This window comes from Acipenser ruthenus, unplaced genomic scaffold (genome assembly GCF_902713425.1).
Source record: "Acipenser ruthenus unplaced genomic scaffold, fAciRut3.2 maternal haplotype, whole genome shotgun sequence".
Classification (NCBI taxonomy): domain Eukaryota; kingdom Metazoa; phylum Chordata; class Actinopteri; order Acipenseriformes; family Acipenseridae; genus Acipenser; species Acipenser ruthenus.
This window is the reverse complement of record NW_026707395.1, coordinates 102781-112388: the sequence shown is the minus strand read 5'-3', so window position 1 is coordinate 112388 and position 9608 is coordinate 102781. Positions and strand designations below refer to the sequence as shown.

The window sequence follows — 9608 nt, the reverse complement described above, 5'->3', positions numbered from 1 at the left end:
AAACATAAAAGTCATGAAAGCAGAAATGCAATCGCCTGCGGCCACACCACCTTGAATAAGCCTGATCTCTTCTGATCTCAGAAGCTAAGCAATGTAGGGCTTGGTTACTACTTGGATGGGAGACCACCTGGGAATATCAAGTGCTGCAGGCATTACATTTTACAATTGAAATGTGTGGAGGCCAAAGGGAAATTTTGGAGGAATCACCCCCAGCTCCCTAAACATAAAAGTCATGAAAGCAAAAATGCAATCGCCTGCGGCCACACCACCTTGAATAAGCCTGATCTCGTCTGATCTCAGAAGCTAAGCAATGTTGGGCTTGGTTAGTACTTGGATGGGAGACCACCTGGGAATATCAAGTGCTGCAGGCATTACATTTTTGTAATTACATTTTACAATTGAAATGTGTTGAGGACAAAAGGAAATTTTGGAGGAATCACCCCCAGCTCACTAAACATAAAAGTCATGAAAGCAGAAATGCAATCGCCTGCGGCCACACCACCTTGAATAAGCCTGATCTCGTCTGATCTCAGAAGCTAAGCAATGTTGGGCTTGGTTAGTACTTGGATGGGAGACCACCTGGGAATATCAAGTGCTGCAGGGATTACATTTTACAATTGAAATGTGTGGAGGCCAAAGGGAAATTTTGGAGGAATCACCCCCAGCTCCCTAAACATAAAAGTCATGAAAGCAGAAATGCAATCGCCTGCGGCCACACCACCTTGAATAAGCCTGATCTCAGAAGCTATGCAATGTTGGGCTTGGTTAGTACTTGGATGGGTGACCACCTGGGAATATCAAGTGCTGCAGGCATTACATTTTTGTAATTACATTTTACAATTGAAATGTGTGGAGGACAAAAGGAAATTTTGGAGGAATCACCCCCAGCTCCCTAAACATAAAAGTCATGAAAGCAGAAATGCAATCGCCTGCGGCCACACCACCTTGAATAAGCCTGATCTCAGAAGCTAAGCAATGTTGGGCTTGGTTAGTACTTGGATGGGAGACCACCTGGGATTATCAAGTGCTGCAGGCATTACATTTTTGTAATTACATTTTACAATTGAAATGTGTGGAGGACAAAAGGAAATTTTGGAGGAATCACCCCCAGCTCACTAAACATAAAAGTCATGAAAGCAGAAATGCAATCGCCTGCGGCCACACCACCTTGAATAAGCCTGATCTCGTCTGATCTCAGAAGCTAAGCAATGTTGGGCTTGGTTAGTACTTGGATGGGAGACCACCTGGGAATATCAAGTGCTGCAGGCATTACATTTTACAATTGAAATGTGTGGAGGCCAAAAGGAAATTTTGGAGGAATCACCCCCAGCTCACTAAACATAAAAGTCATGAAAGCAGAAATGCAATCGCCTGCGGCCACACCACCTTGAATAAGCCTGATCTCGTCTGATCTCAGAAGCTAAGTAATGTTGGGCTTGGTTAGTACTTGGATGGGAGACCACCTGGGAATATCAAGTGCTGCAGGCATTACATTTTACAATTGAAATGTGTGGAGGCCAAAGGAAATTTTGGAGGAATCACCCCCAGCTCCCTAAACATAAAAGTCATGAAAGCAGAAATGCAATCGCCTGCGGCCACACCACCTTGAATAAGCCTGATCTCGCCTGATCTCAGAAGCTAAGCAATGTTGGGCTTTGTTAGTACTTGGATGGGAGACCACCTGGGGATATCAAGTGCTGCAGGCATTACATTTTTGTAATTACATTTTACAATTGAAATGTGTGGAGGCCAAAAGGAAATTTTGGAGGAATCACCCCCAGCTCACTAAACATAAAAGTCATGAAAGCAGAAATGCAATCGCCTGCGGCCACACCACCTTGAATAAGCCTGATCTCAGCAGCTAAGCAATGTTGGGCTTGGTTAGTACTTGGATGGGAGACCACCTGGGAATATCAAGTGCTGCAGGCATTACATTTTACAATTGAAATGTGTGGAGGACAAAAGGAAATTTTGGAGGAATCACCCCCAGCTCACTAAACATAAAAGTCATGAAAGCAGAAATGCAATCGCCTGCGGCCACACCACCTTGAATAAGCCTGATCTCGTCTGATCTCAGAAGCTAAGCAATGTTGGGCTTGGTTAGTACTTGGATGGGAGACCACCTGGGAATATCAAGTGCTGCAGGCATTACATTTTTGTAATTACATTTTACAATTGAAATGTGTGGAGGGCAAAAGGAAATTTTGGAGGAATCACCCCCAGCTACCTAAACATAAAAGTCATGAAAGCAGACATGCAATCGCCTGCGGCCACACCACCTTGAATAAGCCTGATCTCGTCTGATCTCAGAAGCTAAGCAATGTTGGGCTTGGTTAGTACTTGGATGGGAGACCACCTGGGAATATCAAGTGCTGCAGGCATTACATTTTACAATTGAAATGTGTGGAGGACAAAAGGAAATTTTGGAGGAATCACCCCCAGCTTACTAAACATAAAAGTCATGAAAGCAGAAATGCAATCGCCTGCGGCCACACCACCTTGTATAAGCCTGATCTCAGAAGCTAAGCAATGTTGGGCTTGGTTAGTACTTGGATGGGAGACCACCTGGGAATATCAAGTGCTGCAGGCATTACATTTTATAATTGAAATGTGTGGAGGACAAAAGGAAATTTTGGAGGAATCACCCCCAGCTCACTAAACATAAAAGTCATGAAAGCAGAAATGCAATCGCCTGCGGCCACACCACCTTGAATAAGCCTGATCTCGTCTGATCTCAGAAACTAAGCAATGTTGGGCTTGGTTAGTACTTGGATGGGAGACCACCTGGGAATATCAAGTGCTGCAGGCATTACAATTTTGTAATTACATTTTACAATTGAAATGTGTGGAGGCCTAAAGGAAATTTTGGAGGAATCACCCCCAGCTCACTAAACATAAAAGTCATGAAAGCAGAAATGCAATCGCCTGCGGCCACACCACCTTGAATAAGCCTGATCTCGTCTGATCTCAGAAGCTAAGCAATGTTGGGCTTGTTTAGTACTTGGATGGGAGACCACCTGGGAATATCAAGTGCTGCAGGCATTACATTTTACAATTGAAATGTGTGGAGGACAAAAGGAAATTTTGGAGGAATCACCCCCAGCTCCCTAAACATAAAAGTCATGAAAGCAGAAATGCAATCGCCTGCGGCCACACCACCTTGAATAAGCCTGATCTCGTCTGATCTCAGAAGCTAAGCAATGTTGGGCTTGGTTAGTACTTGGATGGGAGACCACCAGGGAATATCAAGTGCTGCAGGCATTACATTTTTGTAATTACATTTTACAATTGAAATGTGTGGAGGACAAAAGGAAATTTTGGAGGAATCACCCCCAGCTCACTAAACATAAAAGTCATGAAAGCAGAAATGCAATCGCCTGCGGCCACACCACCTTGAATAAGCCTGATCTCAGAAGCTAAACAATGTTGGGCTTGGTTAGTACTTGGATGGGAGACCACCTGGGAATATCAAGTGCTGCAGGCATTACATTTTTGTAATTACATTTTACAATTGAAATGTGTGGAGGACAAAAGGAAATTTTGGAGGAATCACCCCCAGCTCACTAAACATAAAAGTCATGAAAGCAGAAATGCAATCGCCTGCGGCCACACCACCTTGAATAAGCCTGATCTCAGAAGCTAAGCAATGTTGGGCTTGGTTAGTACTTGGATGGGAGACCACCTGGGAATATCAAGTGCTGCAGGCATTACATTTTTGTAATTACATTTTACAATTGAAATGTGTGGAGGACAAAAGGAAATTTTGGAGGAATCACCCCCAGCTCCCTAAACATAAAAGTCATGAAAGCAGAACTGCAATCGCCTGCGGCCACACCGCCTTGAATAAGACTGATCTCAGAAGCTAAGCAATGTTGGGCTTGGTTAGTACTTGGATGGGAGACCACCTGGGAATATCAAGTGCTGCAGGCATTACATTTTTGTAATTACATTTTACAATTGAAATGTGTGGAGGACAAAAGGAAATTTTGGAGGAATCACCCCCAGCTCACTAAACATAAAAGTCATGAAAGCAGAAATGTAATCGCCTGCGGCCACACCACCTTGAATAAGCCTGATCTCGTCTGATCTCAGAAGCTAAGCAATGTTGGGCTTGGTTAGTACTTGGATGGGAGACCACCTGGGAATATCAAGTGCTGCAGGCATTACATTTTACAATTGAAATGTGTGGAGGACAAAAGGAAATTTTGGAGGAATCACCCCCAGCTCACTAAACATAAAAGTCATGAAAGCAGAAATGCAATCGCCTGCGGCCACACCACCTTGAATAAGCCTGATCTCGTCTGATCTCAGAAGCTAAGCAATGTTGGGCTTGGTTAGTACTTGGATGTGAGACCACCTGGGAATATCAAGTGCTGCAGGCATTACATTTTACAATTGAAATGTGTGGAGGACAAAAGGAAATTTTGGAGGAATCACCCCCAGCTCACTAAACATAAAAGTCATGAAAGCAGAAAGGCAATCGCCTGCGGCCACACCACCTTGAATAAGCCTGATCTCGTCTGATCTCAGAAGCTAAGCAATGTTGGGCTTGGTTAGTACTTGGATGGGAGACCACCTGGGAATATCAAGTGCTCCAGGCATTACATTTTTGTAATTACATTTTACAATTGAAATGTGTGGAGGACAAAAGGAAATTTTGGAGGAATCACCCCCAGCTCACTAAACATAAAAGTCATGAAAGCAGAAATGCAATCGCCTGCGGCCACACCACCTTGAATAAGCCTGATCTCAGAAGCTAAGCAATGTTGGGCTTGGTTAGTACTTGGATGGGAGACCACCTGGGAATATCAAGTGCTGCAGGCATTACATTTTACAATTGAAATGTGTGGAGGACAAAAGGAAATTTTGGAGGAATCACCCCCAGCTCACTAAACATAAAAGTCATGAAAGCAGAAATGCAATCGCCTGCGGCCACACCACCTTGAATAAGCCTGATCTCATCTGATCTCAGAAGCTAAGCAATGTTGGGCTTGGTTAGTACTTGGATGGGAGACCACCTGGGAATATCAAGTGCTGCAGGCATTACATTTTACAATTGAAATGTGTGGAGGACAAAAGGAAATTTTGGAGGAATCACCCCCAGCTCACTAAACATAAAAGTCATGAAAGCAGAAACGCAATCACCTGCGGCCACACCACCTTGAATAAGCCTGATCTCGTCTGATCTCAGAAGCTAAGCAATGTTGGGCTTGGTTAGTACTTGGATGGGAGACCACCTGGGAATATCAAGTGCTGCAGGCATTACATTTTACAATTGAAATGTGTGGAGGACAAAAGGAAATTTTGGAGGAATCACCCCCAGCTCACTAAACATAAAAGTCATGAAAGCAGAAATGCAATCGCCTGCGGCCACACCACCTTGAATAAGCCTGATCTCGTCTGATCTCAGAAGCTAAGCAATGTTGGGCTTGGTTAGTACTTGGATGGGAGACCACCTGGGAATATCAAGTGCTGCAGGCATTACATTTTACAATTGAAATGTGTGGAGGACAAAAGGAAATTTTGGAGGAATCACCCCCAGCTCACTAAACATAAAAGTCATAAAAGTCATGAAAGCAGAACAGCAATTGCGTGCGGCCACACCACCTTGAATAAGCCTAATCTCAGAAGCTAAGCAATGTTAGGCTTGGTTAGTACTTGGATGGGAGACCACCTGGGAATATCAAGTGCTGCATGCATTACATTTTTGTAATTACATTTTACAATTGAAATGTGTGGAGGACAAAAGGAAATTTTGGAGGAATCACCCCCAGCTCACTAAACATAAAAGTCATGAAAGCAGAAATGCAATCTCCTGCGGCCACACCACCTTGAATAAGCCTGATCTCGTCTGATCTCAGAAGCTAAGCAATGTTGGGCTTGGTTAGTACTTGGATGGGAGACCACCTGGGAATATCAAGTGCTGCAGGCATTACATTTTACAATTGAAATGTGTGGAGGACAAAAGGAAATTTTGGAGGAATCACCCCCAGCTCACTAAACATAAAAGTCATGAAAGCAGAACAGCAATCGCCTGCGGCCACACCACCTTGAATAAGCCTGATCTCAGAAGCTAAGCAATGTTTGGTTTGGTTAGTATTTGGACGGGAGACCACCTGGGAATATCAAGTGCTGCAGGCATTACATTTTTGTAATTACATTTTACAATTGAAATGTGTGGAGGACAAAAGGAAATTTTGGAGGAATCACCCCCAGCTCACTAAACATAAAAGTCATGAAAGCAGAAATGCAATCGCCTGCGGCCACACCACCTTGAATAAGCCTGATCTCGTCTGATGTCAGAAGCTAAGCAATGTTGGGCTTGGTTAGTACTTGGATGGGAGACCACCTGGGAATATCAAGTGCTGCAGGCATTACGTTTTTGTTATTACATTTTACAATTGAAATGTGTGGAGGACAAAAGGAAATTTTGGAGGAATCACCCCCAGCTCACTAAACATAAGTCATGAAAGCAAAAATGCAATCGCCTGTGGCCACACCACCTTGAATTAGCCTGATCTCGTCTGCTCTCAGAAGCTAAGCAATGTTGGGCTTGGTTAGTACTTGGATGGGAGACCACCTGGGAATATCAAGTGCTGCAGGCATTACATTTTTGTAATTACATTTTACAATTGAAATGTGTGGAGGACAAAAGGAAATTTTGGAGGAATCACCCCCAGCTCACTAAACATAAAAGTCATGAAAGCAGAAATACAATCGCCTGCGGCCACACCACCTTGAATAAGCCTGATCTCGTCTGATCTCAGAAGTTAAGCAATGTTGGGCTTGGTTAGTACTTGGATGGGAGACCACCTGGGAATATCAAGTGCTGCAGTCATTACATTTTACAATTGAAATGTGTGGAGGACAAAAGGAAATTTTGGAGGAATCACCCCCAGCTCACTAAACATAAAAGTCATGAAAGCAGAAATGCAATCGCCTGCGGCCACACCACCTTGAATAAGCCTGATCTCGTCTGATCTCAGAAGCTAAGCAATGTTGGGCTTGGTTAGTACTTGGATGGGAGACCACCTGGGAATATCAAGTGCTGCAGGCATTACATTTTTGTAATTACATTTTACAATTGAAATGTGTGGAGGACAAAAGGAAATTTTGGAGGAATCACCCCCAGCTCACTAAACATAAAAGTCATGAAAGCAGAAATGCAATCGCCTGCGGCCACACCACCTTGAATAAGCCTGATCTCGTCTGATCTCAGAAGCTAAGCAATGTTGGGCTTGGTTAGTACTTGGATGGGAGACCACCTGGGAATATCAAGTGCTGCAGGCATTACATTTTTGTAATTACATTTTACAATTGAAATGTGTGGAGGACAAAAGGAAATTTTGGAGGAATCACCCCCCAGCTCCCTAAACATAAAAGTCATGAAAGCAGAAATGCAATCGCCTGCGGCCACACCACCTTGAATAAGCCTGATCTCGTCTGATCTCAAAAGCTAAGCAATGTTGGGCTTGGTAAGTACTTGGATGGGAGACCACCTGGGAATATCAAGTGCTGCAGGCATTACATTTTTGTAATTACATTTTACAATTGAAATGTGTGGAGGACAAAAGGAAATTTTTGGAGGAATCACCCCCAGCTCACTAAACATAAAAGTCATGAAAGCAGAAATGCAATCGCCTGCGGCCACACCACCTTGAATAAGCCTGATCTCGTCTGATCTCAGAACCTAAGCAATGTTGGGCTTGGTTAGTACTTGGATGGGAGACCACCTGGGAATATCAAGTGCTGCAGGCATTACATTTTTGTAATTACATTTTACAATTGAAATGTGTGGAGGACAAAAGGAAATTTTGGAGGAATCACCCCCAGCTCACTAAACATAAAAGTCATGAAAGCAGAACAGCAATCGCCTGCGGCCACACCACCTTGAATAAGCCTGATCTCGTCTGATCTCAGAAGCTAAGCAATGTTGGGCTTGGTTAGTACTTGGATGGGAGGACCACCTGGGAATATCAAGTGCTGCAGGCATTCCATTTTACAATTGAAATGTGTGGAGGACAAAAGGAAATTTTGGAGGAATCACCCCCAGCTCACTAAACATAAAAGTCATGAAAGCAGAAATGCAATCGCCTGCGGCCACACCACCTTGAATTAGCCTGATCTCGTCTGATCTCAGAAGCTAAGCAATGTTGGGCTTGGTTAGTACTTGGATGGGAGACCACCTGGGAATATCAAGTGCTGTAGGCATTACATTTTAGTAATTGCATTTTACAATTGAAATGTGTGGAGGACAAAAGGAAATTTTGGAGGAATCACCCCCAGCTCACTAAACATAAATGTCATGAAAGCAGAACTGCAATCGCCTGCGGCCACACCACCTTGAATAAGTCTGATCTCAGAAGCTAAGCAATGTTGGGCTTGGTTAGTACTTGGATGGGAGACCACCTGGGAATATCAAGTGCTGCAGGCATTACATTTTACAATTGAAATGTGTGGAGGACAAAAGGAAATTTTGGAGGAATCACCCCCAGCTCACTAAACATAAAAGTCATGAAAGCAGAAATGCAATCGCCTGCGGCCACACCACCTTGAATAAGCCTGATTTCGTCTGATCTCAGAACCTAAGCAATGTTGGGCTTGGTTAGTACTTGGATGGAGACCACCTGGGAATATCAAGTGCTGCAGGCATTACATTTTTGTAATTACATTTTACAATTGAAATGTGTGGAGGACAAAAGGAAATTTTGGAGGAATCACCCCCAGCTCACTAAACATAAAAGTCATGAAAGCAGAACAGCAATCGCCTGCGGCCACACCACCTTGAATAAGCCTGATCTCGTCTGATCTCAGAAGCTAAGCAATGTTGGGCATGGTTAGTACTTGGATGGGAGACCACCTGGGAATATCAAGTGCTGCAGGCATTACATTTTACAATTGAAATGTGTGGAGGACAAAAGGAAATTTTGGAGGAATCACCCCCAGCTCACTAAACATAAAAGTCATGAAAGCAGAAATGCAATCGCCTGCGGCCACACCACCTTGAATAAGCCTGATCTCGTCTGATCTCAGAAGCTAAGCAATGTTGGGCTTGGTTAGTACTTGGATGGGAGACCACCTGGGAATATCAAGTGCTGCAGGCATTACATTTTATAATTGAAATGTGTGGAGAACAAAAGGAAATTTTGGAGGAATCACCCCCAGCTCACTAAACATAAAAGTCATGAAAGCAGAACAGCAATCGCCTGCGGCCACACCACCTTGAATAAGCGCTGATCTCAGAAGCTAAGCAATGTTGGTCTTGGTTAGTACTTGGATGGGAGACCACCTGGGAATATCAAGTGCTGCAGGCATTACATTTTACAATTGAAAATGTGTGGAGGACAAAAGGAAATTTTGGAGGAATCACCCCCAGCTCACTAAACATAAAAGTCATGAAAGCAGAAATGCAATCGCCTGCGGCCACACCACCTTGAATAAGCCTGATCTCGTCTGATCTCAGAAGCTAAGCAATGTTGGGCTTGGTTAGTACTTGGATGGGAGACCACCTGGGAATATCAAGTGCTGCAGGCATTACATTTTTGTAATTACATTTTACAATTGAAATGTGTGGAGGACAAAAGGAAATTTTGGAGGAATCACCCCCA

The 9608-nt window shown here is 43.7% G+C and overlaps 28 non-coding genes and 14 pseudogenes across 28 annotated transcripts; all 42 read left to right on the top strand.

Moving 5' to 3' along the window:
* The first annotated feature begins 33 nt into the window (after positions 1–33).
* Positions 34–152, top strand: LOC131726431 (5S ribosomal RNA). Its single transcript, XR_009321620.1, has one exon. It is a non-coding gene; the product is annotated as a 5S ribosomal RNA (ribosomal RNA).
* A 100-nt stretch (positions 153–252) lies between these two features.
* LOC131726993 (5S ribosomal RNA) lies at positions 253–371 on the top strand. The gene has a single exon (XR_009321802.1). It is a non-coding gene; the product is annotated as a 5S ribosomal RNA (ribosomal RNA).
* Positions 372–485: 114 nt separating this feature from the next.
* LOC131726295 (5S ribosomal RNA) lies at positions 486–604 on the top strand. Its single transcript, XR_009321481.1, has one exon. It is a non-coding gene; the product is annotated as a 5S ribosomal RNA (ribosomal RNA).
* A 100-nt stretch (positions 605–704) lies between these two features.
* On the top strand, positions 705–813 carry LOC131726849 (5S ribosomal RNA; annotated as a pseudogene).
* Positions 814–927: 114 nt separating this feature from the next.
* On the top strand, positions 928–1036 carry LOC131726857 (5S ribosomal RNA; annotated as a pseudogene).
* Positions 1037–1150: 114 nt separating this feature from the next.
* Positions 1151–1269, top strand: LOC131726992 (5S ribosomal RNA). The gene has a single exon (XR_009321801.1). It is a non-coding gene; the product is annotated as a 5S ribosomal RNA (ribosomal RNA).
* A 100-nt stretch (positions 1270–1369) lies between these two features.
* Positions 1370–1488, top strand: LOC131726201 (5S ribosomal RNA). Its single transcript, XR_009321384.1, has one exon. It is a non-coding gene; the product is annotated as a 5S ribosomal RNA (ribosomal RNA).
* A 99-nt stretch (positions 1489–1587) lies between these two features.
* On the top strand, positions 1588–1706 carry LOC131726497 (5S ribosomal RNA; annotated as a pseudogene).
* A 114-nt stretch (positions 1707–1820) lies between these two features.
* Positions 1821–1929, top strand: LOC131726801 (5S ribosomal RNA; annotated as a pseudogene).
* A 100-nt stretch (positions 1930–2029) lies between these two features.
* Positions 2030–2148, top strand: LOC131726991 (5S ribosomal RNA). Its single transcript, XR_009321800.1, has one exon. It is a non-coding gene; the product is annotated as a 5S ribosomal RNA (ribosomal RNA).
* A 114-nt stretch (positions 2149–2262) lies between these two features.
* On the top strand, positions 2263–2381 carry LOC131726990 (5S ribosomal RNA). The gene has a single exon (XR_009321799.1). It is a non-coding gene; the product is annotated as a 5S ribosomal RNA (ribosomal RNA).
* A 100-nt stretch (positions 2382–2481) lies between these two features.
* On the top strand, positions 2482–2590 carry LOC131726789 (5S ribosomal RNA; annotated as a pseudogene).
* A 100-nt stretch (positions 2591–2690) lies between these two features.
* Positions 2691–2809, top strand: LOC131726107 (5S ribosomal RNA). The gene has a single exon (XR_009321290.1). It is a non-coding gene; the product is annotated as a 5S ribosomal RNA (ribosomal RNA).
* A 114-nt stretch (positions 2810–2923) lies between these two features.
* On the top strand, positions 2924–3042 carry LOC131726091 (5S ribosomal RNA). The gene has a single exon (XR_009321273.1). It is a non-coding gene; the product is annotated as a 5S ribosomal RNA (ribosomal RNA).
* Positions 3043–3142: 100 nt separating this feature from the next.
* On the top strand, positions 3143–3261 carry LOC131726182 (5S ribosomal RNA). The gene has a single exon (XR_009321364.1). It is a non-coding gene; the product is annotated as a 5S ribosomal RNA (ribosomal RNA).
* Positions 3262–3375: 114 nt separating this feature from the next.
* Positions 3376–3484, top strand: LOC131726797 (5S ribosomal RNA; annotated as a pseudogene).
* A 114-nt stretch (positions 3485–3598) lies between these two features.
* LOC131726652 (5S ribosomal RNA) lies at positions 3599–3707 on the top strand (annotated as a pseudogene).
* Positions 3708–3821: 114 nt separating this feature from the next.
* On the top strand, positions 3822–3930 carry LOC131726850 (5S ribosomal RNA; annotated as a pseudogene).
* A 114-nt stretch (positions 3931–4044) lies between these two features.
* LOC131726989 (5S ribosomal RNA) lies at positions 4045–4163 on the top strand. Its single transcript, XR_009321798.1, has one exon. It is a non-coding gene; the product is annotated as a 5S ribosomal RNA (ribosomal RNA).
* A 100-nt stretch (positions 4164–4263) lies between these two features.
* On the top strand, positions 4264–4382 carry LOC131726420 (5S ribosomal RNA). Its single transcript, XR_009321609.1, has one exon. It is a non-coding gene; the product is annotated as a 5S ribosomal RNA (ribosomal RNA).
* Positions 4383–4482: 100 nt separating this feature from the next.
* On the top strand, positions 4483–4601 carry LOC131726428 (5S ribosomal RNA). The gene has a single exon (XR_009321617.1). It is a non-coding gene; the product is annotated as a 5S ribosomal RNA (ribosomal RNA).
* Positions 4602–4715: 114 nt separating this feature from the next.
* On the top strand, positions 4716–4824 carry LOC131726651 (5S ribosomal RNA; annotated as a pseudogene).
* Positions 4825–4924: 100 nt separating this feature from the next.
* Positions 4925–5043, top strand: LOC131726875 (5S ribosomal RNA). Its single transcript, XR_009321684.1, has one exon. It is a non-coding gene; the product is annotated as a 5S ribosomal RNA (ribosomal RNA).
* Positions 5044–5143: 100 nt separating this feature from the next.
* Positions 5144–5262, top strand: LOC131726206 (5S ribosomal RNA). Its single transcript, XR_009321389.1, has one exon. It is a non-coding gene; the product is annotated as a 5S ribosomal RNA (ribosomal RNA).
* A 100-nt stretch (positions 5263–5362) lies between these two features.
* LOC131726988 (5S ribosomal RNA) lies at positions 5363–5481 on the top strand. Its single transcript, XR_009321797.1, has one exon. It is a non-coding gene; the product is annotated as a 5S ribosomal RNA (ribosomal RNA).
* Positions 5482–5590: 109 nt separating this feature from the next.
* On the top strand, positions 5591–5699 carry LOC131726873 (5S ribosomal RNA; annotated as a pseudogene).
* Positions 5700–5813: 114 nt separating this feature from the next.
* Positions 5814–5932, top strand: LOC131726192 (5S ribosomal RNA). The gene has a single exon (XR_009321374.1). It is a non-coding gene; the product is annotated as a 5S ribosomal RNA (ribosomal RNA).
* A 323-nt stretch (positions 5933–6255) lies between these two features.
* On the top strand, positions 6256–6374 carry LOC131726403 (5S ribosomal RNA). Its single transcript, XR_009321592.1, has one exon. It is a non-coding gene; the product is annotated as a 5S ribosomal RNA (ribosomal RNA).
* A 112-nt stretch (positions 6375–6486) lies between these two features.
* LOC131726450 (5S ribosomal RNA) lies at positions 6487–6605 on the top strand. The gene has a single exon (XR_009321639.1). It is a non-coding gene; the product is annotated as a 5S ribosomal RNA (ribosomal RNA).
* Positions 6606–6719: 114 nt separating this feature from the next.
* On the top strand, positions 6720–6838 carry LOC131726116 (5S ribosomal RNA). Its single transcript, XR_009321299.1, has one exon. It is a non-coding gene; the product is annotated as a 5S ribosomal RNA (ribosomal RNA).
* A 100-nt stretch (positions 6839–6938) lies between these two features.
* LOC131726987 (5S ribosomal RNA) lies at positions 6939–7057 on the top strand. Its single transcript, XR_009321796.1, has one exon. It is a non-coding gene; the product is annotated as a 5S ribosomal RNA (ribosomal RNA).
* Positions 7058–7171: 114 nt separating this feature from the next.
* Positions 7172–7290, top strand: LOC131726985 (5S ribosomal RNA). Its single transcript, XR_009321794.1, has one exon. It is a non-coding gene; the product is annotated as a 5S ribosomal RNA (ribosomal RNA).
* Positions 7291–7405: 115 nt separating this feature from the next.
* LOC131726365 (5S ribosomal RNA) lies at positions 7406–7524 on the top strand. The gene has a single exon (XR_009321554.1). It is a non-coding gene; the product is annotated as a 5S ribosomal RNA (ribosomal RNA).
* Positions 7525–7639: 115 nt separating this feature from the next.
* On the top strand, positions 7640–7758 carry LOC131726120 (5S ribosomal RNA). The gene has a single exon (XR_009321303.1). It is a non-coding gene; the product is annotated as a 5S ribosomal RNA (ribosomal RNA).
* Positions 7759–7872: 114 nt separating this feature from the next.
* Positions 7873–7992, top strand: LOC131726453 (5S ribosomal RNA; annotated as a pseudogene).
* A 100-nt stretch (positions 7993–8092) lies between these two features.
* On the top strand, positions 8093–8211 carry LOC131726389 (5S ribosomal RNA). Its single transcript, XR_009321578.1, has one exon. It is a non-coding gene; the product is annotated as a 5S ribosomal RNA (ribosomal RNA).
* A 114-nt stretch (positions 8212–8325) lies between these two features.
* Positions 8326–8434, top strand: LOC131726829 (5S ribosomal RNA; annotated as a pseudogene).
* Positions 8435–8534: 100 nt separating this feature from the next.
* LOC131726482 (5S ribosomal RNA) lies at positions 8535–8652 on the top strand (annotated as a pseudogene).
* Positions 8653–8766: 114 nt separating this feature from the next.
* Positions 8767–8885, top strand: LOC131726281 (5S ribosomal RNA). The gene has a single exon (XR_009321465.1). It is a non-coding gene; the product is annotated as a 5S ribosomal RNA (ribosomal RNA).
* A 100-nt stretch (positions 8886–8985) lies between these two features.
* LOC131726984 (5S ribosomal RNA) lies at positions 8986–9104 on the top strand. Its single transcript, XR_009321793.1, has one exon. It is a non-coding gene; the product is annotated as a 5S ribosomal RNA (ribosomal RNA).
* Positions 9105–9204: 100 nt separating this feature from the next.
* On the top strand, positions 9205–9314 carry LOC131726866 (5S ribosomal RNA; annotated as a pseudogene).
* A 101-nt stretch (positions 9315–9415) lies between these two features.
* On the top strand, positions 9416–9534 carry LOC131726983 (5S ribosomal RNA). Its single transcript, XR_009321792.1, has one exon. It is a non-coding gene; the product is annotated as a 5S ribosomal RNA (ribosomal RNA).
* Positions 9535–9608: the final 74 nt, after the last annotated feature.